The 22,458-nt window shown below is 40.0% G+C and overlaps 1 protein-coding gene across 3 annotated transcripts in view; it reads left to right on the top strand.

Annotated features, from left to right (window-relative positions):
* The window catches only part of hivep2a (HIVEP zinc finger 2a), an 84,989-nt gene that overhangs the window by 3,415 nt on the left and 59,116 nt on the right, over window positions 1-22,458 (top strand). The window contains exons 1-2 of one of the 3 annotated variants that reach the window (XM_007245469.4): window positions 4,497-4,809; window positions 5,251-5,319. The exons of 1 other annotated variant lie outside the window; for it this stretch is intronic. The gene's annotated coding sequence lies outside the window, so the exon portion shown is untranslated. Of the gene's footprint in view, window positions 1-4,496; window positions 4,810-5,250; window positions 5,320-22,458 lie in introns of those variants that run through there. One more of the 3 variants, XM_007245467.4, reaches the window with a different exon arrangement.

The raw sequence follows: 22,458 nt of genomic DNA, 5'->3' as shown, positions 1-22,458 counted from the left end.
GCAACACATTAGCAATCAAAAGTTTAACCAAAAGTTTTACGATTTCAGCATTTAAACAAGCGTTTTTAGATTTCAGCGTTTAACCAAACGTTTTTAGATGTCAGCGTTTAATCAAACGTTTTTAGATTTCAGCGTTTAACCAAATGTTTTTAGATTTCATCGTTTAACCAAACGTTTTTAGATTTCAGCGTTTAATCAAACATTTTTAGATTTCAGCGTTTAACCAAATGTTTTTAGATTTCAGCGTTTAACCAAATGTTTTTAGATGTCAGCGTTTTTAGCATTTAGCGTTAACAGCATATCAATGACTCTTCACACTCTTCAGACAGAAAAAGCTTAGCAACCATTTTAACTTTTTAACGTTATTAGCGTTCTTTTCCAAGCCAACTTAAAGTTCGTTCACGAACTTTACCTTTTCTAGTTTATATTTGAAATCCAACAAAATGAAACATTTGGCTGGATATCAAATACAGAGTTTTTTGCCTGTACATATTTTTGTCTTGCTTTTTAAAGAAAGCTGCTATTTAAAATATGTATTTAGCACTGAACATGTCCCAGTACACATACCAACAAAGTGTCTTGGCTACATACATTTTGCAGTGCTATCCTGTCTCTGCTAAATTATGCTGCCGATGCTTCACAATTGAAATAATCATGAAATCACTATTACAGATCTCTGCAGAGAGCGTATAAAATACACAGGCAGAGGGGAGAAGAGATAAAGGTAGATGTTGAAAAGATCCATTGAAAAGAACATTCACAATGTAACACTGTAACAATGTAACATTGACACGCTCCACAATGCACTGCACAGACTTTTGACAATGCTACATTAATCTAAAGCTATATCAAGACACAAAATACACTTGCAAATACGTGTGAGTGAAATTTACACAGAGAAAGGAAGGCATAGTTCTGGTAAACAATCAGGTGCTAGGTAGAAGTTAGCTTAGCAAACATTACTATCCTACCTTGTACAGCTCATATGTTTTAGCTTGCAAACAGACAGTGTATGAAGAGGTAGTAACCTGATACCAAGTGCAATAGGTGATGCTGGATGGTTTATTTAATTTAATGTGTAATTTAAATGTAAAAATAAACTTAAATCTGGCATTGCTAGCTCCTTCCCACATTCTCTGCAAGTATTGTATTTAGCAGTGCTCTGATACACAAGGCTGCTAGAAGCCATGACAGGAGTGGACAGTGTGGTCTTTCGGCTATTATGTATGCTTTGACAGTGACACTAAATTTTGTCAGAGCTTTGCTGTCAAGGATGCATCAAGATACTTTTGCGTTAACAATTCAAACATTCTACATATACAGTTTACATTCTCTTTATGTAAAAATGTTTGTGGATATTCTTTCTAATTCATGCACTTAGCTGTTGAAGTTGCACAAATTGCTGACCCAGACGTGCAAATGCACATTCACAGCTTGTCTAGTCCCTGTATAGAAGTATTGGTAATAGAATAGGACTATCTATGAGCAGATAAACATGATCCCATTGGCACCATACTTAACACCAGCTTTGAGCTGTGGAGCAGTGGAGGCAGTAGAACTGTGTTATTTGAAATGATGTGCGTCAACTGTACTCCTATGAGTGTTCCTTTTTTGTTGTGGCCAAACCTGTAATTGGTGTTCATCTCATTTAACCATGCAGTTTTCCTCCAGAAGGAATTGTCTTTGTTTATGTGGTCAGCTGCAAACTGTACATGAGCTTAGAGGTGAATTTCAGGCTAGGGGCCACTTCCTCATACCATGAAAACTGTATTGTCACACCATTCTGTGGGATTGTCAATTCAATAAGTGTAGTCAAACATACCCTTCTTATGTGGGCACAGAGAAATTACCAGCTGTAATCAATCACAGTGACTAACATAAAACTAAGAGGCCTTGGCATTGATTCTCCAGATGGCACATTGCCATGTTAATGCACTGCAGTATCACAATGTTTTGATGATTTGCTAAACCCCTAGTGGATCTAGTGGTCTAATCATAGTAACATTACTGAGCACAAAGATTAGACAGTACTAAATTGAGCATAAATAGGCCTTGTGTTAATTGGCCTTCTGACCCCCAGTGCAGTTGCATTGCTCATACACAGAAGACAAAATGTACACTCCTGTCACATTTGAAACCAGTGAAGTTTTATGCATGTTATCCTAATAAATCTCTCTCTGGGGCAGAATGCACTGTTGTCAGGAATTGTGGGGGATCCTCTTGATTCTCCTTTGGTGGAAAAGTGATAGGGCCTCCAGAGATCCTGTGAATTATTCAGCCCTAATCAAGAGTGTTCAGTCACTGCTGGGTGCAGGTACCCTCCACAGCCTAGTAAAGCCTGCTATTAAGTTTGCATTGTGGTGTGCATTTGCTTTGGTTAATCCTGCTATGCACTGCAAAAGGCTTTTCTCAGGTTTTACTGGCTAATTTCTGCAAGACATCCTCTCCACAACAACAGTGTGGCAAAACACAACCAAGAGGCGCACTGTGCTGCACCAGTTGTGGTTAACTTTGCTAAGTTGTGCAGCAAGACTTGTCTTGTCAAAGGGATATGGAGCATGAGCGTTTTTTATGCGATGCTGCTCAGAATGGGAGTTCCAATGAGCAGATGCTCCTCATATTTTGCTTAACTGCTTTTGCTGTTTGCAAAGAAACTTAAGCACATATATGAATTTAGGGTGGTGTGTTAGTTTAGAATCAAGAAGTAGCACTTAGTTGGAATAGGTGGAAATCAAACAGAGGAGGCTAATTAAGATGAAACTGCATAAATTAACCTGTTGACTTGTTGACTTGCATACGCATAAAAGATAAAACATAAAGCATTTGCAAATGATGTGTTACAAAAATGGTTATACCTAGAGATACATAGAGGAAGAAAGATATGTCTTGTGTTTTGTTAAATGGGGTTATAAGTATTATAAAAGTAATTGTAACACCATAGTATGTGTTGGTAAATCGCCAACACCTGGATGCTAGGAACAGGATTGTGTCGTTTTTTTTCAATGTTATTTTTCACAGCTGGTTAATTTGAAATTTAGTTTTGCTAGCATTAGAGATGGGTAGTTCGATCGGCTTTGTGTCTGGTTTTAACCAATTCAGTTAAGGAGGTAAAGGCCAGTTTATATTTCTGTGTCGATTCACGTGTTGTCTTTGGCATAGCCGTAGTCTGTGTGTCGCTCAGCGCTTTAAATCATGAAGGCCAGACATAGGATATATGTTTTTACACATATAGCTCCCCTGAAATCTATTTATTATTTGGTGAGTAAAGCACTTCTGTCTATGTTCAGTCCAGTACTTTAGTTCAGTACAGTACAGCTTTTCAGTGTGTGCTTAGAGGTAGCTGTAATAAGAGGAATCTGTTAGCCTGGCATTAATGGGGCGTTTGGCCCGCTCAATATTGATATCAGAAACACTGATCTCTAGCTGGCATATATGTAACTGATGTTTGTTTTGATTGGCTTTTCAATGTTATCCATCCTAAAACACTGGTGTGAATGGGTGGGGCTGAAGGGCTCTAGGCTGAATAGACAAAAAAAATTAAATGGTGCTGTTTGAGTAATTACAGAAACAGTGTGTTTCCATGTGTGAGTGGTATAGAGTGTTTTGAAACCTTAAATTTATTTACTTACCACATCAAACCCTAATCAGTTGTAAATTGATGTCACAAGTGGTTTTGTTCGTCTTAAAACCCTGTACTGGTATTGTGTGAGTGAGGATAAGCAGATGAGTAGAAACCTGTGTGTATGTGTGTGAGCGCGCTCTCTATTTTCCCTAGGCGGTCTTGAAAGCGTGTCAAGTCGATCCGCTGTCTCTGCTGACACTTTGCCAGATTGTGAACACTGCATGTGACGTCCTCGCTCGACTCAGCTGCACAACAGGAAACACTCGTGGCCTCCCCTCCTTCCTGCTTTGAAGAAGGTGGTAGTGTCTCTCTCTCTCCCTTTCTCTGTACAACTAGCTCTCACTCCCTCTCTCGGTATCTCTCTCTCTCTCTCTCTCTCTCTCTCTCTTTAGTTCAATTAAATTCAATAAGCTTTACTGGCATGACCATGTTCAACAAAGCATAAACACAACACGAGCACTTTCTAAACATTAAGAAATACAGATATATAACAGAAATAAATGCATAAACATAAAATCTTTTAATCGCTATTAAAACATTTGAACAGCTTTATGAACAAAAATCATTATATATTCATATAAACAAAGGGTATGGGGGAAAACAATACTTGTAAAAAAAACAATCTAAGACATATTATTATTATTATTATTATTAAATAAATATGTTCACTTTCTCTCTCTCTCTCTCTCTCTCTCTGTATCGCTCTCTCTCTGTATCGCTCTCTCTCTCTCTCTCTCTCTCTCTCTCTCTCTCTCTCTCTCTGTGCTGTCTGTATCTCTGTTTCTTTCGTTTTCTGCTGTGCGGTGGCTGGTCCAGCTGAGACCTAGTTCTTGGTCTGCTGTTCACGGGCAGGCGCTGCCTGTCTGCTTCTTTTCCCGCGGTCAACAGTTCTGTAGCCCCGCCCACCTCCCTTGCGTGCTGGCCAATGAGAGGCCGATGTTTTTTTCCTCTGTTCGCACTCAGCTCCTTCCCCTGAGCGAGCGAGTGAGGTTAGCAGGTTAGCCGGGGAGAGAGAGGGAGGGCTGCTGGCAGATATCCTCCTACGCCGAGCTGAATGGATTGGTCTTGTCTACAGACATTTTCATGGGACTGACACAGCAAAGCTGAGATTTAGAAGCGCCCCCAAGATCAGCCCCCCGCTGTGCGGACCCCTCGCCGCTGGAGGGAGGAGGAGGATGCTGTGTCAGGTGGGTCTGGGGGAGAGCTTGGCACAGAGAGGAAAATAATGGAGTGACAGCCCTCTCTGCATGGATTTCTATGGAGCTTGGGGGTCTGGTAAAGTGATGGGGCACAGAGGAAAGTAAGAGGAGCACTGGAGGGTTAACTGGGTTAACCCTTAACTGGACTCCTCCCTAGAAGGATAGAGGGTGCTGGCAGTTTTGTTTAGCAACTTTGTGCTATGTCTCTGCACCCCCATGTTGACAATATGAAGAACCTAAACAGAAGCATTTTGCCCTTGGGTGCTACTTGCTTCTCAGATCATGTGGTGTCTGTGTTTGTGTGTGTTGATCATTTGTTTAACATCCTCTCTCTCTCTCTCTCTCTCTCTCTCTCTCTCTCTCTCTCTCTCTCTCTCTCTCTCTCTCTCTCTCTCTCTGTCTTTCTCACACACAAACATACACACACAGGCTGTGTGAAGAGGGTGTGTTCCTGGATTTGTTTGCCTCCAGAACGATCAGCAAAGGAAAAAGCCACAGGTAAGTTCCACTGTATCATTCATATTTACTGTAGAAGTTTCATTTCTTTAATTTTATCTTTCTGTGTGATCTATGTCTCTTGTGCTTGCCATCTCATCGAGTTACCTTTGACCCTCATCTGAGTTATTCTCATGTCAGTGTATAGTGTTACAGCTTTGGTACACTCAGTAAAGCTGTAGGAACAATGGCATTATTGCTGCTTTCCAGAGCAAAAGGTATCACCTGAAGTGTACAGGTTGTTAATAGAAACAGCAGCAGTTTCTTACTTTATGGGCAGTCTTTTCAGACAATGACATTCAATGTAGTCAAATTGTTTTATATTGCCTAAGCTGCTGTTGTTGGATTGTGGTTTCTATGCGTCATTAATGGAAGCGAATAATTCATGACCCAGCTGAAGTAATTACTTATAATGAGAATGATGAATTCCATGGTAACAAGGGAATTTAGGCAAGTACTTCCTGCTTTTAAACATTCAGTCGTTTGAATGGACACCCTGGCAGATATCTGTGGTAATTTTCATGCTTTAAAGGAATGAGATCAAGAATGAAAAAAAAAAAAGAAATGGGGCAACTATAGTAACACCCACTCTGCACAGGGCTGTTGCTGCTGCTTTCATGTAGAGTTTGTCAGTCAGCAGCTGGCCCGTTGCCTTTTGAAGGCTGAGCTAGTAGGGTGTAGGTGTGTGTCATTAGGCTGCAGACTAATTCTATATGGGTCTGTTAGGCAGACCCCTCGTCCTCTCTCTTTTTTAGTATTGACTGATGGTTTCGGAACAGCACAGGAACAGGCGTTCTCGGCCTGCGTCACGGCTCTTTGAATAAGCCACGTACAGAAATAGACATGCAAAAACACTGATAGCAATCGGGCCTTGAGGCTAAGAGTGGCCCTGTGCACACAGCCGCAAGCGAGTCGTCACTGCTTGGAGACCGGCTGCAGAGGAAGTGTGTTTTACCGCTCCGTGTCGTAGTGGGTGTGCATAAGCATGCTTGTTTTTGTACATTTTCTTGTCCAAAACTGTCGTTACCAGAAAAAAAACATGCAACTATACCCAGACCTGCAAACTATGTCTGAAAACTGCAAACAATCTCTAACTTTTGAGCATTCCTGCTTATGTCTTTCACTGTAAATTGTAGCCTACGCTGTAGCCTACACATGCTAATAATTCCCTTTCTGGGCAAAATTGCCATTTTTTTTTTTACAAAGAAATCATAATCTCACCTGTGACAATTGCAATAGTTTACTGTACCATAGAAAACAAGCATCATCACATTTTAGAAATTTGGTGTTAAAGTGTAAGTTCACGTTATATCCTAATAGATAATATGTGTGAGACAGGTATGGCACCCCATCCTGATATTGTATAAAATTAAATGTGTATGTGAAAGAGAGTGTGGTGCTGTAATGGATGTGTTTGTGTGTGTGTGTGTGTGTGTGTGTGTGTGTGCTTTATTGATGCTAATTGATGTTATGTGGCAGTGTAAGAGAAGTGTGGGTGGCAAGCAAAGGTGATTATATCACTGGCATCATAAAGATGGAGGAACAAACAAACCATTTGAGTTTTTCCATTTTGCTCTTACGTTTACTCAGTAAAGCTTCTCATATTGCTGTACCTTCAATGTTGACTGTCGGCAAACATTTGTCTATCTCTTGGAAATATAATTGACAGAATGTGAATCTTTACATTGCTTTACAAATGATAGGTAAAGGCACACATTTAGGGTCTCTTTCATGGTACAACTGTGTCAGATACCGCTGTTTAATTAGTCCCGGATTTTGTAAAACATTTATGTACCTCACAGAATCCTTTCAGCTTCAGTTCTGGGGATCTGCTTGGGGTTTCCCTGTCCAAGGTCATCTAGAGGAAGGTTAAGACAAAGGGTGGACAATCATTGATGTCAACAGTTCAGTTAACAAGCAATGATTTTGAAATTGAGGAAAAACAATTAAAGAACTAAATTTCACCCTGCTGTTGGGAGATTCTGACACTTTCACAATGTTGGATTGGGCCTGTGGGTGTACTGGAAGGGCTTGTTTCTCTCTTTGTCTGTTGTTTAGCGCAGTGCTGGTTAATTGCAGGTGTGTAGGTGTGTGTAAGCTTAGACACTAAATGTCTCTTAAGTGGTTCTTGGCTTGAATGCAGTGGTTCAAGGATGTTTAGATCAGGAAGAAACTGTTTAAAAGTGTGTCCTCTACTGAGTTTATATACTTAATCACACCTGGACAATTATTTTGTGTGCGAATGTATTCTTCAGTAAAGTTAATACTCGTTATTTAAAGGTTCTTTACTCACACATATAATTTCCAGAAATCATTCTAATGATTTCAATAAAGTGCTAACTGTTAAAAGTTCTTTAGAGATCTTCTTCTCTAGTGCATGTGTTACGTTTTGTATTGATCAAAAGAAGGCTGGTCTAGTGTGTGTTTGCTGACCTTGGTTTTGTCTATTGTGTTTGACCATTGACCATTATTTTAGACCAGTGCATCAAGTAAACATGTAATTAAAAGTATTAAAAGTAAATAAAGGTTAATTGCTTTTTAAAAGGGCGTAAGTTACAATAATATTGTTTATCACAATTATTTCTGGGGAAATATATCTGGCATGATTACTTAACACCACTTAAGGACTGAAGCAGATTAGAAGGTCTCAAAAAACAGCTCATGATCAAAAAAGAAGCCATTTATATGTACCATACCATTATAGAAAAGGTTGCAAGGCCATTGCTAAGGCTCTGTGAACCAGACTGAAAACCATGATCCACAAATTAAGGATACCTGGAACTTGTGTTGTGACTCATAAAGGAGGTCACAAAATGATACTTTATCTGCAATATATGTGCTTTCTAAATTGTACTTTACTGAGATGGATGATGTAATAGTGACTTTTTGGCTGACATAACCTACTGTCTTTATGGCCTAATTTTAGCCCACAGGCTACATTATGGGCAGCACTGTTTTATATAATTCTCCAAACCTCCCCCCCCTTTTAGCATGGCATCATTGTGTGATGGAGAGGTGATGGAGTGATCTAGAGAGAATTAGTAGTGACTAGCCCTTCTTTGTGTTATAGAGCTTTCTGTGGTTAAGTGGTGTGTGTGTTCTTGTTGTATTGTTTGAAGAAGCAGTTGTTTTGTGCCATTGGGGTGATTGGAGATGACAGGATTGTAGTAGAGGAGCCCTGTGGATATTGTGCTCTCTGCTAATTGGAGCGATGCACGCTGGACGCTCTGTTGGCAGAAAGGGCAGCCGTACAGAAGTCAGCTGAGGTTGCCAGCGGCCTCCTCTATCTGTGTGCCTGTGTGTGTGTCCTTGTCTGTGTTTGCCCCAGGGAACTTAGGGTGTTTTAGGCAATGCAAGGTCAGAGGTTATACAGCAGATTTTTGAAGAGCAGAAGAGTCTACATGGTCAGGTTGGCTTCATCACAGGCATCTTTTGCTGTGTGGACCTAGCTATGGAAAATCACTTGCACACTTAGGGAAGAAGGAACAGGAATTTATCCAGACAGATTTACAGCAAACGCTGTGCCCTGCTACCCTTCAGCAGATACCCTTCAGCACTCGTAGATGAATTGTGTGACAGTTATGAAATTGAAGAATTGGTTCACTGTGCCAGAGTATGCTTGAATTGTTTTTTTTTTTGTGCGCACGTGACAATAATGCTGTTGACTTTTTTGGCAGGGAAATCATTATGAAATGTAAGCTTAGTTTTTTTGCATTGCAGCCAGTGGAAGGCATGCCATGTTAACAAATATCAGACTGTAGAACAAATGCACACAGTTAGTTCATATGTAATTTTCACTTTTACCTTTCAAATACAGTGGTATAAAAAAAAAGTTTTGCCACCCCTGTTTATTTTCATGATTTTTCTTTATAAATCATTGATTGTTAGGATCAGCAATTTAAGGTAAAAATATTGTATAGCAGAAGAACTGATATTTACAGAAAGTGTGCAATAACTCTTTAAATTGAATTCGGCAGGTGTATATATTTAAGCACCCAAACAAAAAAAAATTCTTCAATATTTAGTAGATTCTCCTTTTGCAGAAATAACTGCAGAAATAAACTCTTCCTTCAGCTTCCAATGAGAGTCTGGCTGATTTCAGGTCCTTTGAGATTTGTCAATCACTTACCAAACAAACTTTGTGTTTCAATTGTTAATTATATTTATATATATTTAACTGAAATCTCTGATCCCAACAACCAATGATTTATTAAGGAAAATCAAGCTAAACATGTTTTGGGAATTGTGGACATAGTCAGCACCACCTGCTTGTGTAGACAATGTTAATTCAATACTTTCTTAGTGCTTTGCTCATGCTGATGTGGTTTTCCTTCATAGCAGACTGTAGATGGGTGGGAATGTTTAGGCCCGGTCCACGTGTTATCCATTTTTTGTTGTACTCTCTTTTTGGCACTGTCATATGAATGCCACAAACTAGAATAAGCTGTAGCAGTGCTGTACGTTTTGAGAATAAATCATTATAAATGTTTGATACATGAACTTTTTAAAACCATTTGAATTTTGAGACAAGAGTACTAAAATAGTTATAGATATTAGCCCCTTTTGGTCCTGATGACTACATTATGCACTCATGCCATTCTGTAGGTCAGCATCCTCATAAGCCACCTGAAATTGTGTGAAATATTTCAGATATCCAGACTGGTGGTGTATTCTGTATAACTGGTCAAATAGTAGTGTATTCTGAATAAATGGCATGTTGACATGTATAACAATGGTACCATCAACAGTCTTCTCAGAGCTTGTCTAGATCTATTGCTTTGCTGCTGCCTTGTTAAGTGTGAGCTGTACAGGATGTGTCTACACACAGAGCAGGCATTGTGCTGCTGGTTGTCTCGTGGTGAATGAAACACTGCTTGGTGTTGTTGCCCACCCTTGGCAGCAGGGCAGGGTCGTGCTCTGGAGTTAAAGGAGTACATTGATCAAAAATTACAAACAATATAGTACAGTGGAAGCCACCAGTTAGCATTTTGCTAATAGAAGTAATGCTTGATTTTAGCTTCCTTTACTTGTTAGCTAAAGTCACACTTTGCTCTACAAACATAGGATCACTCTGAAATACATGTCACAATAACTGTGCTACATTTTCATTGACAGATTTTTGCCAGTTAAACAGGCCAAAGGTACAGACAACACATAGTTTAAATATCTACTCCTCCCCTCTCATTATAAATGCATTGAATTATTTCATGCAAGGAAGTAGTATTCATACAACATAATGAATTTTCTATATGGGTGAATTGACATTCTGCAGTAATACTGCATGACAATTGTTCTAGAAATACACCTGCTAGGAGCATGTTAAAGTTGGGGCTGTTGGCTGGCAGATATCATTCCTGTACAAAAGGTGATTCATTTGGTACAGTTTGAGGTTTATGACATCTTTGGACTGGAGTTTAAGGTTTCAGGCAAAATGGCTCCTGAGAAGATCGAAGCCTATGATATGCTTGTTGCCTTTGTTACTGGGAGAAATTACAGTTTTGTGCTAAACGACAGATGACAATGTGCTACAATCAGAACGTTATAGATCTATTAATTTTTTTCTTTTAATGCACGCTGTGCTTGCACTTTGTCTATTTCAGTGGCAGGGACCATCTTAATAGGAACATCTCAGAACTACATACTAGATAAATAAATGTTGCATTATTATAAATATAATAATTATCACAGAACTTTATCATATTGAATTAAATTATACAGTTTGTTAATGAATACACCCATCGCAGTTATACAATTAAACATTGTGTTGTAGTCATTAGTGCAAAGTTCTTAAAAAAGCTTGTGATTGCTATTGGAAGGAATTCTAGTTATGCGAGAGTGGATGTCCAGAGCATGGTCATGGTCATCGTGATGTCCTTCTTTGTGTGTGTGTGCTTGTGTTGTGTGTTTGCGTGCGTGTGGGATGGTGTCATATTGAATTCTGGCTAATGCTCCTCATGCCAGCAGGACTCTAAGTCAGGACAGTCAGTCCCTACATCTTCCAGTCAGGGCCGAAAGGTCAGAACTGCCAGCACAACAGCCGTAGAACTCTTGCTGACTCTGAGTTGCACCTGTGCGTGCGTGCATGGATGTTTGTATGTTTGCCTTTCTTGTAACACAAAAACAGCGCCAATTTGTTGGACATTACAACCCATACTGCTTAATGTACTACTTAGCTGGTTGCTGTGGTATCCCAGGTTGTTTCTTTGGGGTGCATGAGTAGTTAATATGGTCACCCAGGGGCTTCATATGATGTGTTACAATTTATATTGAACCAATAGTAATCAATAATTGTTTAACTGTGATTCCTGGTTTTTAATCATAATCCTTCTTTAATTTGCATCCATCAGTACGGGAGCAGAACTACACTGTCTGAACTGCCACAGGGACTCCCGATCCTGGCACAAGCTGGATGGTGGGGGGTTTGGGGGGTGGTTTGGTGATTGTTGTGTTATTGGTCAGCTCTCTCTTTTGTGTGGCCCCACGGCGCAGACAATACACTAAACCTGCCTAAAGTAGCAACACATATTCTGTTACTATGGGAACCCTCCTGGAACTGTGCTTTGTCCTTGACTGAATCAGATGGTGAGAGGAGCTGTGCTGGCGAAGCAGAGAGTGAAAGAGACAGAAACGAGAGAGAGAGAGAGGATAGGAGAAAGAGAGATAGCTGTGTCTATGAGCAGCATTTCGGAAAATGGCGGGGAGATGGATTTGTGGGATTGACTGTCATCACCGTGTCCTCCAAAACATAATAAAACAATTGTGCCGTTGACCTGAAACAGTGATCTTGCTCTGGCGTTCTTTCTCATGATGTGATTAATCCATGTTGATTCAACATATCTGGAATTTGATCAACTGTACTTATGGACCTCTGTCCAGCTGAAAATGAGCAGACAGGAAAATAGTGTTTTCTAGCACACAACACGTATGTCATATATACTGCTAATTAAATAAATGTTTGAGTTAGATCTATAGTTTTGTAGACATTGGCAAAATCATTAAGTCACTGGAGCTGGTAACAGCATCTCTAGGATATCCTAGGATAATCCTGTCACATGCTTTGACTGAGCCAATGCATTTTGTGTCTATTATTTTTTGGTCAAATTGTGTCTAGGTTTGTACCTTTTATGGAGGGTAAAATGGGGAAAAATATACTATCACTCATACATGAATATCATGATTTTGGTAATGATACAAATACAGAACCAGTCAAAAGTTTAGACACCTTCTTATTCAATGTTTTTCTTTATTTTATTTATTTTCTACATTGTAGATTAGTATTTAATACATGAAAACAATTAAGGGGCACATATGGAATTGTAGTAATTGTAGCAAATGTATTAAACTTAAAAGTGTTCCCAGTGTAGATGGGTGATCAAGGATGAGCTGGAGCACAGTGAACAGAAAAAGCAGCAACTATTGTTCAGCACCTCCAGGAACTCCTTCAAGATGCTGAGAAAACTATTTAAGTAGGCTCTACCTCATGAAACCACTAAGATTAAAATGCCTACAGTGTGCAGATCTGTCCTTAAAACTAAATGTTTAAATCTAAAATATAAAACATGGTTTTGTTTAAAATATAATTCTGCATGTGTTCCTATATAGCTTTAGTGTCTTCAATATTAAATTTACAATGTACAAAATCATAAATAGGGGCGGGGAATGGTCCAGCGGTCTAAAGTGCTGCCACTATGATCGGGAGATTGCTGGTTGGTGATCACCCTTAAGGTGCACAAGCACAAGGCGTCTGTGAGCTGATGTATCAGAACCGAGTCATTGCACTTTCCTCCGAGCGCACTGTGATGCTACTCAGTAATGCTGCATCAGCAGCAGTTGGAAAACAGGCGGTGGCTGACTTCACATGTATCCGAGGAGGCATGTGCTGTCTTCGCCCTCCTGGTGTTGTGGCATCAGTAGTGATGGGGAATATGCAGCTGAATGGATAGAATGATTGGCTTAGCTAAATTTGGAAGTAAAAAAAAAAATGTCTGAAAAGACAGTGAATTGGCACTGTATGTGGAAGGGGACATGAAAAGGACCGCATCAAAATCTGTGAATACAAATAATCTTGTCACACACTGCACTGCACCATAGGGGTGTAAGAAAATGTTGTATAAAAGTATTGTGATGTTTATTTGTCCGATACTGTATTGATTATTAAAACAGTATTGATTTTTAAGTATTAGTTAAAATATGTTTAAATCGTTTAAATATTGGTGTTGTCCTCATCTGTGGTTAGCATATCAGTTATCTCTGTTGGGTCATGAACTTGAAGATGCAATACATATGATACAATGAGGTTATGGTTTAAAATAATACTGTAAGTAAGATGATCTATTGTTATACTGTCAAAGTAAAAGAAAAGATACTTTTTATCCAGCCAGAACAGTGGGATCTAATAATAGTTATTTAGGGGGCTCTGATGCTATAAAGAGTGGTTTCTTTATAAAGGTGGAGAAAATAAGATCTGAATATTACCCCTAAATTGTCCTTGAGTGGGGAGTTTGGTGGAGGGAGTTTTCAGTTTGGGAATTGCAAAATATTTTTAACTCTAAAAAGGGACTTGTACAGTGAAAAAGTCTATGCTATAGACAAATGTGTCTGCAGAATATCTGAGGGAACTGTACAGTTCAAATGGAGGTCTTCCACCAGTACAGTACACTGGCTTGAGAAATTAAGTTAGCACTTTGGAATTACCTGGATTTCAGCACTGATTATTACTTAAATGAGCCCTGGTTGATATCATAGTCACTAAAACAAACACAATCTAAATAATACTAATAACAAACATTAAAAATACTTATGGTTTAATAACGGGTAGTTAATGTCTTTTAGGACATTGAGTAAGCAAACACAGTACAGGCTTGACAAAGTAAGAGAATGTCTTTCTCTAACTAGCAAAATGTGTTTCAGTTTAAGAGACAAGATTAAGTTTTACAGGTTCTTTGTTTAAAAATCTGTTTCTTTCAAGAAAAACATTGGAAAAGCAATGCTAAAAACTTAATTATACATCAATCTGCATTTGGCGAAGTTGTCTACCAATGGAAAAAAACATCCCTGTAAAGAATTCAGTATTGTAAGGGCAGCAGTTTATAACTTCCAGCCGAATAGACTGTGGGTGATGATGACAATAACTCCAAGCAAAATAATGAAAATGGAATTTTTGCATTATGGAACAGCTAAGTCAGAATCCTGACCTTAACTCAATTAGGATGCTGAGGCATGACCTCTTTATATATATCAGTTGTACCTCAAGGATCTATTAATAACCTATAGATCCTTGATTACCTCTATCATATATATATATATATATATATATATATATATATATATATATATATATATATATATATATATATATTATTCACAGGCAATGTTTGATAGAGGTAATCAGGGATCTATAGGTTATTAAAATCAAAGGCTTACTTACTTTTTCTAGCCTGCACTGTAAATTTGCTCAATGTAATCAATAAATGAAATGAAGAGGACAATTGATTGTGTGTTATAAGGTTAGTTCAATTGCACTTGCCTATAAAGATATCCATCAGACCACATTTATTAATAATCAATACAGCAATCCAGTTCATTCTAAAGGGTTCACTTACTTTTTCCTGCATCCTTACCCATCTCAAACTCTACTGTATCTCTGTCTGTCTGCATCTCTGTCCAGCTCGCTCAGTGTGCCGGCTTCCTGATAACAGCTGCATTTGAATTTGAATAGTGCAGGGTCAGGGAGCAGGTCCTGTGAGCTGGCACTTCCTGTAGTGCAGGGGCTGCGGCGAGCGACGTGTGTCCGTAGTCAAAGCACATGGAAAGCAGTGAGGCGAAGCTGAAGTCTGCCGGGCCGACCAGGAACTGCCCTGCCTTTTTCTCCCACGGGCTGCAGCGCCTTTCATTTCCTCCTCTCTGAACCATGCAAATGACACTCCGGCAAAGGGCTGCCGACGCGCCCAGCTGTAGCCTAGCATGCTTCCTGTTAGGGGTTGTTTGAGGTGTGTGTGTGGGTTTTATTTGCAGGGTTTGCAGAAGATGGGCTGGTGTTTATTGAGGAAGGCATGGAGCATAGGGCAGGAGTTATAGTGCTCACATGCCACTTACATAAATATATAGCGCCTTTATATATGAAACAATTTATTTGTGATGTTTTTAAGTGTAAGGATTTAGGGATGCACTGATGTTTGAATTCAGTGCCGATGTCGCTATTTCATGTTTATATCTGCCGATGCACACGGATGCGGTCATACACATTTATAAGTTACAGAAAGACTAGACACCCTAATTTTATCAAAGAGATACTCACCGTACCCCTCTCAACAGGTCTGCTTTTCTCTGTAGTCTAGTTGAGCAGAACTTTACCATCATCAAAGCTCATCATACTCCAAATATAATACTCATAACACCTATTCATATGACGTTTACTCGTATACACCTGGTAGCAGCTGACTTGGCTAAAAGCTTTTATAAAGGATACATTGAGTGCTGAAAGAAGTGGAAGAATTTTTTCTTCTTTCTTCTTGACACTCAGCTCTCATTCTCTGCGTTCTGGTGAAGGCTGCTGGCAGGTCGGTGTGGTTGTAGTGGAGTGGTGGCGTGCTGATGGTGGGAGAGCAGCTGCAGCAAGCGGGTGAAATGGAGCAGCCGTTCGTCCTCCTCCGCTCTGCCCACGCTCCACTTCTGGTTCTGTGAAGCTGCTTTCAGCCCTGAATTTCACCCCAGCACGTGCACGAGAGCATAGAGGGGGAAAAGGATGACTAGAAATACTCTTAAAACTCAAAGCCATTTTGTGTCCATTTGAATGGTAGTAGCAGAATTTCTGAAATGGTAGTGTTACATGTATGTAAAAGTACAAATTCTATTGATGTGTTTATCATGACATGCTCACAACATGTTTACATAATGTAAAAAGCAGATAGAAAATGCACCAAATCAAATCAAATTCTACCAGTCTACAGTGCACCTATTTGAAGAAAACAACACAAAGAAATAATGAATTGTTCTCTTTCTGACATTTCACAATGGCACATAATGAATACCTGAATAGTAATTTCAGCATCGAATGCTGACACCTGGAACATTTGCCATTTGCCCATATTTGCCAATCCTGGCCATCTGTTAGCTCACAGAGTGGGACCATCAGCGCACTCCACCAGTCACGGTCTGCTACTCTGTGACAGTGACTTCTCTGTCTTAGTGTTTTTACTGCTCTAACACATCAAACTCATTGCTTGCTAAATAGTTAATTTATGTCCCACGAAACTAATACTTTTACATTTGATCACTGTTTATATTCCACAGTTTAAACAGTCAGTCAGTGACCCAGTCTTCTTTATCAGAGACCGTTGTTGTTTGTCAGGCAGTCAGAAATGGAATAAAGCAGGTAGAAGTGGTGGAAGAAGAAGGAACAGAGAATGACTGGCTCTTCTAAAGGTTCTGAAATGACATGACAAACAAAGCAGTGTGTCCAATGTAAACAAGAGGACTTTTCAATCGGAATAAGTTGACAGTTTTGCATAGTAACCTAGTTAAGTGTTCAAACATATTTCATGCAGACTGTTATTCCACCATGAGGGGTAAGTAGAAAGTCTAGACTAGGTGTCCTGAATTCTGTGTGTCTCTAATAAACCAGCTGTCTAGAAATACTCCAACAGGAACAATGTCAGGAGTATAGAGTAGTCCTTACCTGATGTGATTGACTCCTAAAGGAAAGCATCACAGAGCATTACACGAATATTGCTTTTGACATGTGCTTTTGTGCTCTATTTTATTTATTTTCATAATATATTATGTTGTTTCTTAAGATTTTTTTTAACTGCGCAAAAAGATATATGTACACTACAACCCCATACCCAGCATTTGTACTGTGTACTGTGCATTAGTTTCTCTACCCACCTTCATTTTTTATCTGCCAAGTCAGGTTTAGGTTAGCCAGTAGAGAAATACACACAAGAGATCACAGGCTATCCCATCACCTTCCCACTGAGAGACCGGCTGTGAGCAGTGACTCCAAACTTCTAACTGGCCCTCCTAGGATATTAATCAGAACTCTCCATCATTAGCAGCTCCTGGGCTGTTTCGTTGGAGCTGTCCTTCACGCTGGTTAGCGGCAAATTAAGCTGTGTGTCCAACGACATGGGAGCTGAACGCCTCTGTTGACACAAATTATCAGCCGATGACACTCCAACCTCCCTGCAATCAAGCTTGGGCCCTTACGATTAATTAGCGCCTGGCCTCTGTGCCTGAAGAGCTGGTCATGAGGGGCCCTTAGATGTTCACGCTCATTAGGTCACTGCAGACCAAGTGAACGAGAGAGCATAGGGGACCTTCTGATACATTTACTGATTTGGTGTAGTGAATTACCCCAAAGATTAGAATGATGGCAACTGCGCATATTGAGTTAAATTAATGGATTTTATTTTAAGTGGTTTAAGAAAAAAATGTATGTAATTGATTCTGCTGTGGAGTCTTTTTTTCTACTAAAAACCATGAGGAGCGGTATTTCTACAAGTAACAGAAATGCAACAATAACCATCTCACCTTTAGCATTTAGCAGGCTATTAAATGAGAATTTTAAGAGAATGTTAGCAACCTGTAATCACCAGAAAGAAACACAAAGGCCATTATAATCTGGTGTTCCTCACTGCTATGGAAGAATGGGAACATTGGCTTTGGAATACTCAATAGACTACACGGAAATGTTTTTATTAAAAGTGCCATCCCCGCACAGAATGTGGTGAAAAATGCCCTGCCTAATCTTTGCCCTGCTACAGGTTACAGCTGGGATTAATGGTAGGTGAGGTTTAATTATGGCACACATATTAAAGCTCATTGTTCTTGCTGAACATGAAGCAGTGGAGGAGGGTGACTACAGGTGCTCGGAGGCTTCATGTGTCAAAGCCTTGCTATGAATCTTTTCAAGGTGCCTGGGCTTCACATGGGCTTGGTCTATGCTGTTAAATGCATGCCTTTTATTGTGTGTTTATAGTGTGCACAGGGCATGTGAAATTATCTTGTAGAGTCTGTCTTGAATTGCCTGTGCAAACACATAAGTTACTATGGCAGAAATCACATCCACATCTAATGCAGGAGACCCAGCGCACACATCCTAAAGGTCAGTGCAGTGTTCTTTGTTCCATGTCAGTGTATGGCCATTAATAAATGACCTGGTGAATGATACTGAGAGATCTTTATGATAGTGGTGGACAATTTGCCAATTTTTAATTGTGTTGTGATAAATGTCTCACATTGACAAGATACTTTTCATACTAAGGATATCAGCAGTACTAAACGCTATTCATGACTAATGCAGTTTTACAATTGCATGTATTACTCTAAATAATGTGTAATGTAAAAATGTCTTTCAATATCATAACAATATTTTAAATGTATCACCCAGCACTACTTATGATTACACATTTACAGAAATAATGTGAAATGGGTACATTTAGGTTCAGTTAAAGTGAAATAAAGAGCCAGGTTTACATGTAGGTGTCTGTACTAGAAATTATTATTCACATGCGTATTCAAATAGACAGGCCAAACATTCTGTAAAAAACATGAGCAAGCAGCTTCACTTCTAAACTGAACACTAACAGTGATTGCTAACTGAGCTGCTTTTGAACAAGCTACTAACTAATGTATGCGTTTATGCATTTGATGTGTGCTGAAACATTGCTTGAGGGGCACGGCAAACTCTCTTCCATCTTTGAGTTGGCATCCCTTGATCACTATGCTCACAGGCTTTTTTAGTCCCCCTGTTTCGCCGGGCTCAGTGTCAGAGGCGCTGACAAGTGCAGCCGCTTGCGCTGTCTGTGCCTCGTGCCACTTCAAAGCCTGAGCTGTCTGCTTCTGCGCATTGATCCCCACTCCTCCCTGGCTAGGCAGGAAAATAAGAGAGAGAGAGAGAGAGAGAGAGAGGCAATATTAGTGAAAGAGTCCGCTATCTTGACGTGTGTCAAAATAAGATAGCGCTTTTAAGGGCCCACCAGCTGAGGAAGACTTCTTGAAAGAAGTATGAAGGCAAAGTAATGGCGCTTCACAATATATTTGTTTGAACAGCGTCAGTTGTGCTCGGCTGTTTTGTAGCTGCAGAAGCAGAAGAACGGGCCTGTCAAGGCCTTTGCACGTCAGGAAGCTGCGTGAAAACAGAGATGTTAGTTTGGTGACAGGAAAAAAAAACTAACAATACCAAGACTGATGCCACTGCCTCTCAGCAGGGTGATGAAAGTGATCCGTGCTATCAGAACGTTTCATGGCATTGTTGGAGTGTGTTTATTCATCGTAATCTGTCTGGTTTGCCGCACAATTTGACTCTTTTAGTCTCTCTTTTCTGATGCTACAGGGTGAGCTTCAGCGCTGCTTCACACCAGCATGCATTTTGCAGATATTTACCTCTTCATGACCCTTTAACTCATGATTATCATGCATCCATTGCATTACTTTTAAAATTTTACTGCATTAATAGTTTTTCAAATTCGAATGTTTTGTTGTGTTGTCGTAAATCAGCTTTACAGAGATCTGGATCTGAGCTTCTTTTGAGTAAGTCAGCAGTGGCAAGTCATCTTTCAGTAATGAAGTCTCAAATGAAGCACTCCTTTTAATATAAGCATGACTAGGTGGCGATAATGGCGTGACTAGCTGATGGATAATTTGAGTATATACTATATGCAGTGACATAGGCCCTTTTATGTAACCGACTACCTAGTCATAAAATAATAACATATTTGTTTTAAGCATTGTCTTAAAACATGACACAAAATTTCTTCATACGAGAATGAGTGAACACAATTTAAATGCTTTATTTCAGTTAGCTGTGATTAAGTAATAATAAATAATTACACTACACTTTGTTCTTAATGGTGATATTGACAATTAAAGCAAATTGATTGGATTTGCCTATACACTCATTTAGGGCTGATTTAATGCAGCTGTATGTGAGAATATGTTGTCTGTGAAGTAGAATGTTTGCTTTGAGTCATCCTTTACTGTGGATGAGCTGAGAGATACAGCACTGGCATCTGAAAGTGAAATGAGCATGAGGACTGTTTTAATGCTAATATGATGGGGGTTACACAGCATTGGACTGTTCTCCCGATTGCTGACCTGACTGATTCACCAAAGCTACATACTGTAGTTTCGGGTGTGAGAGACGTCTGGAAGAGCATCTTCGTTTGCTGCAGCTTTTCTTCCCCTGATCATGGTTTCCTTTTGCGGGAGGGTTGCCACCTGCTTTGGTGTGATGTCAGCGATGCCTCTTTTCCTTCGCTCAACATGTGGTGTGAAGTAGGGCGGCTGAGTGAGAGGAGGTGTTGCTGGTGCGCTTGCTTGCACACCCGCATCGCTCACACACACACACACACACACACACACACACACACACACACACACACACACACACACACACACACACACACATGCACACAGAGACAGTACTGGGAGTGCTGAGGAAGTTGTCAGCTGCCAGTGTCAGGTCTCTAGTGCTCCCAGCGGCCCACGCTGCATATACTCAGCTTCCTGCCCGAGACTGCAATCTGCTCTCTTCTGTTTATTCCACTGTGTACGAGTGTGCAACTGCGCGTGAAATGTGGTGAACTTACACCAGTCAGATGAACCATCGTTTTGTTGAGGTTGCTTGTGTTGCTTCCTCTGCAATGTCTTACAAGTGCTGCTGGATTAACAGAACATCACTGTGTGTGGCATCATTGATAAATCTATCTACTTCTTTAGAATAGGTTATTAAAGATTTCAGGTGATGCAGATTATTGAGTATATTAGAGTATTGCCAGTGTCTCTTTTAGTTTCCAGTTGAAATGACTGGAGCAAGAACAAGAGAACGGATCTTAGGAACGAGCCCAACTTCCTTACCTAAGCTTTATTTTGTACACCTTTCCCCTTTTTAAGTGTTTCTGCACCAAAATATGCTTGTGTTCTCACTTATTTCACCCTCTAGCCAAAACAGATTGCATTGCAGTGAAGGATTGTTTTAAGTGTGAAAGAAGCTCCGATCCTGAAGGACTGGATCTTGGCAAGCCTGCGCCGGTAGCAAGGTGGGAGGGAGGGGAGGCACTTCACTTCATCTCAATTCTGTCGCTTTCTTCAGCCCATCTGTGTGCTTGGCAGTGGCCATTAAAACGACACTGCTAGTCTCCCGACTCACCTTCTAATTTAGGCCCCTCTAACGCACCCAAGGACCGCAGGCGCATCCGCTCTTCTGGTTTCCATGGCGCTCAGGGCTAGCCAGCTTGCTAGCGTGCCATGTTCTAGCAGCATCGCTCTTTCCAGAAGCAAACTGCTTCACTGCCTCACAGTGCTGTGTGCTCCAACTAACACTAACACACTAACAACATTAGAGAACACCCGCAACAAGGTCAGAGGGATAGCTCAACCAAACCCTCTAACCTGACTTACCCTGCATAAATGTAGCCAGTGGCTTCTCTTTAGCATGATGTCAGAGCAGAAACAACATTCTGCAGTAAGAGACCACTGACTGCCTGGTGTAGGTAGTGCTGAGAACGCAAAGATTATCTCAAATGTTTTTTAAAACCAATTCATTCTAAAGAAATGCCATATTGTATCATGCACAGTATATGTGCCGCAGTAATTTCACAATTTTAATATTCCATATTGTGATAATTGCAGTATGTCTTGAAAGCAGTCTATTGTGCATTTGTTTTGTTATTTTAAGGGCATATTACCCAGCCGTTTTTTTACCCACAACCAAAAATCTATGAATACTATTGTGAATTATTTCAATAGCTTTAAATTAAATTTATTTTGATATTATCTGATAACCAAAGCATTGTCATGATCTGAACATCTTACTGTTAAAAGTATGTTTCATGTTTTCCTGAAAAATTGCCATTGTATAGTATTAAATGGAAAGTCTTTCCATTCCATGATCTATTTTATGTAATGTGACTGCGTCCCTGGGGATAGGGGCGTGGCCACAGTGACCCAGAAGCACAGAGAGACACAGACACAGGGAGTGAATGAACTCAAACCAAATCTGTAAAACGCCCTCCATCACACCAAAACCAGCCAGTGGGGCTCTAGTCGCTTTACTGTAATCTTTAGGTCCTTGTTGCCTATAGTGTCTCTCCCCGAGTAATGGCTGAGGCGGGTTTTTTTTTTTATGCCCCGTGGCGTGAC

Source organism: Astyanax mexicanus, chromosome 1, assembly GCF_023375975.1.
Source record: "Astyanax mexicanus isolate ESR-SI-001 chromosome 1, AstMex3_surface, whole genome shotgun sequence".
Taxonomy (NCBI): domain Eukaryota; kingdom Metazoa; phylum Chordata; class Actinopteri; order Characiformes; family Acestrorhamphidae; genus Astyanax; species Astyanax mexicanus.
The sequence above is the reverse complement of the archived record's forward strand: the minus strand, read 5'-3'. Positions and strand labels throughout refer to the sequence as shown.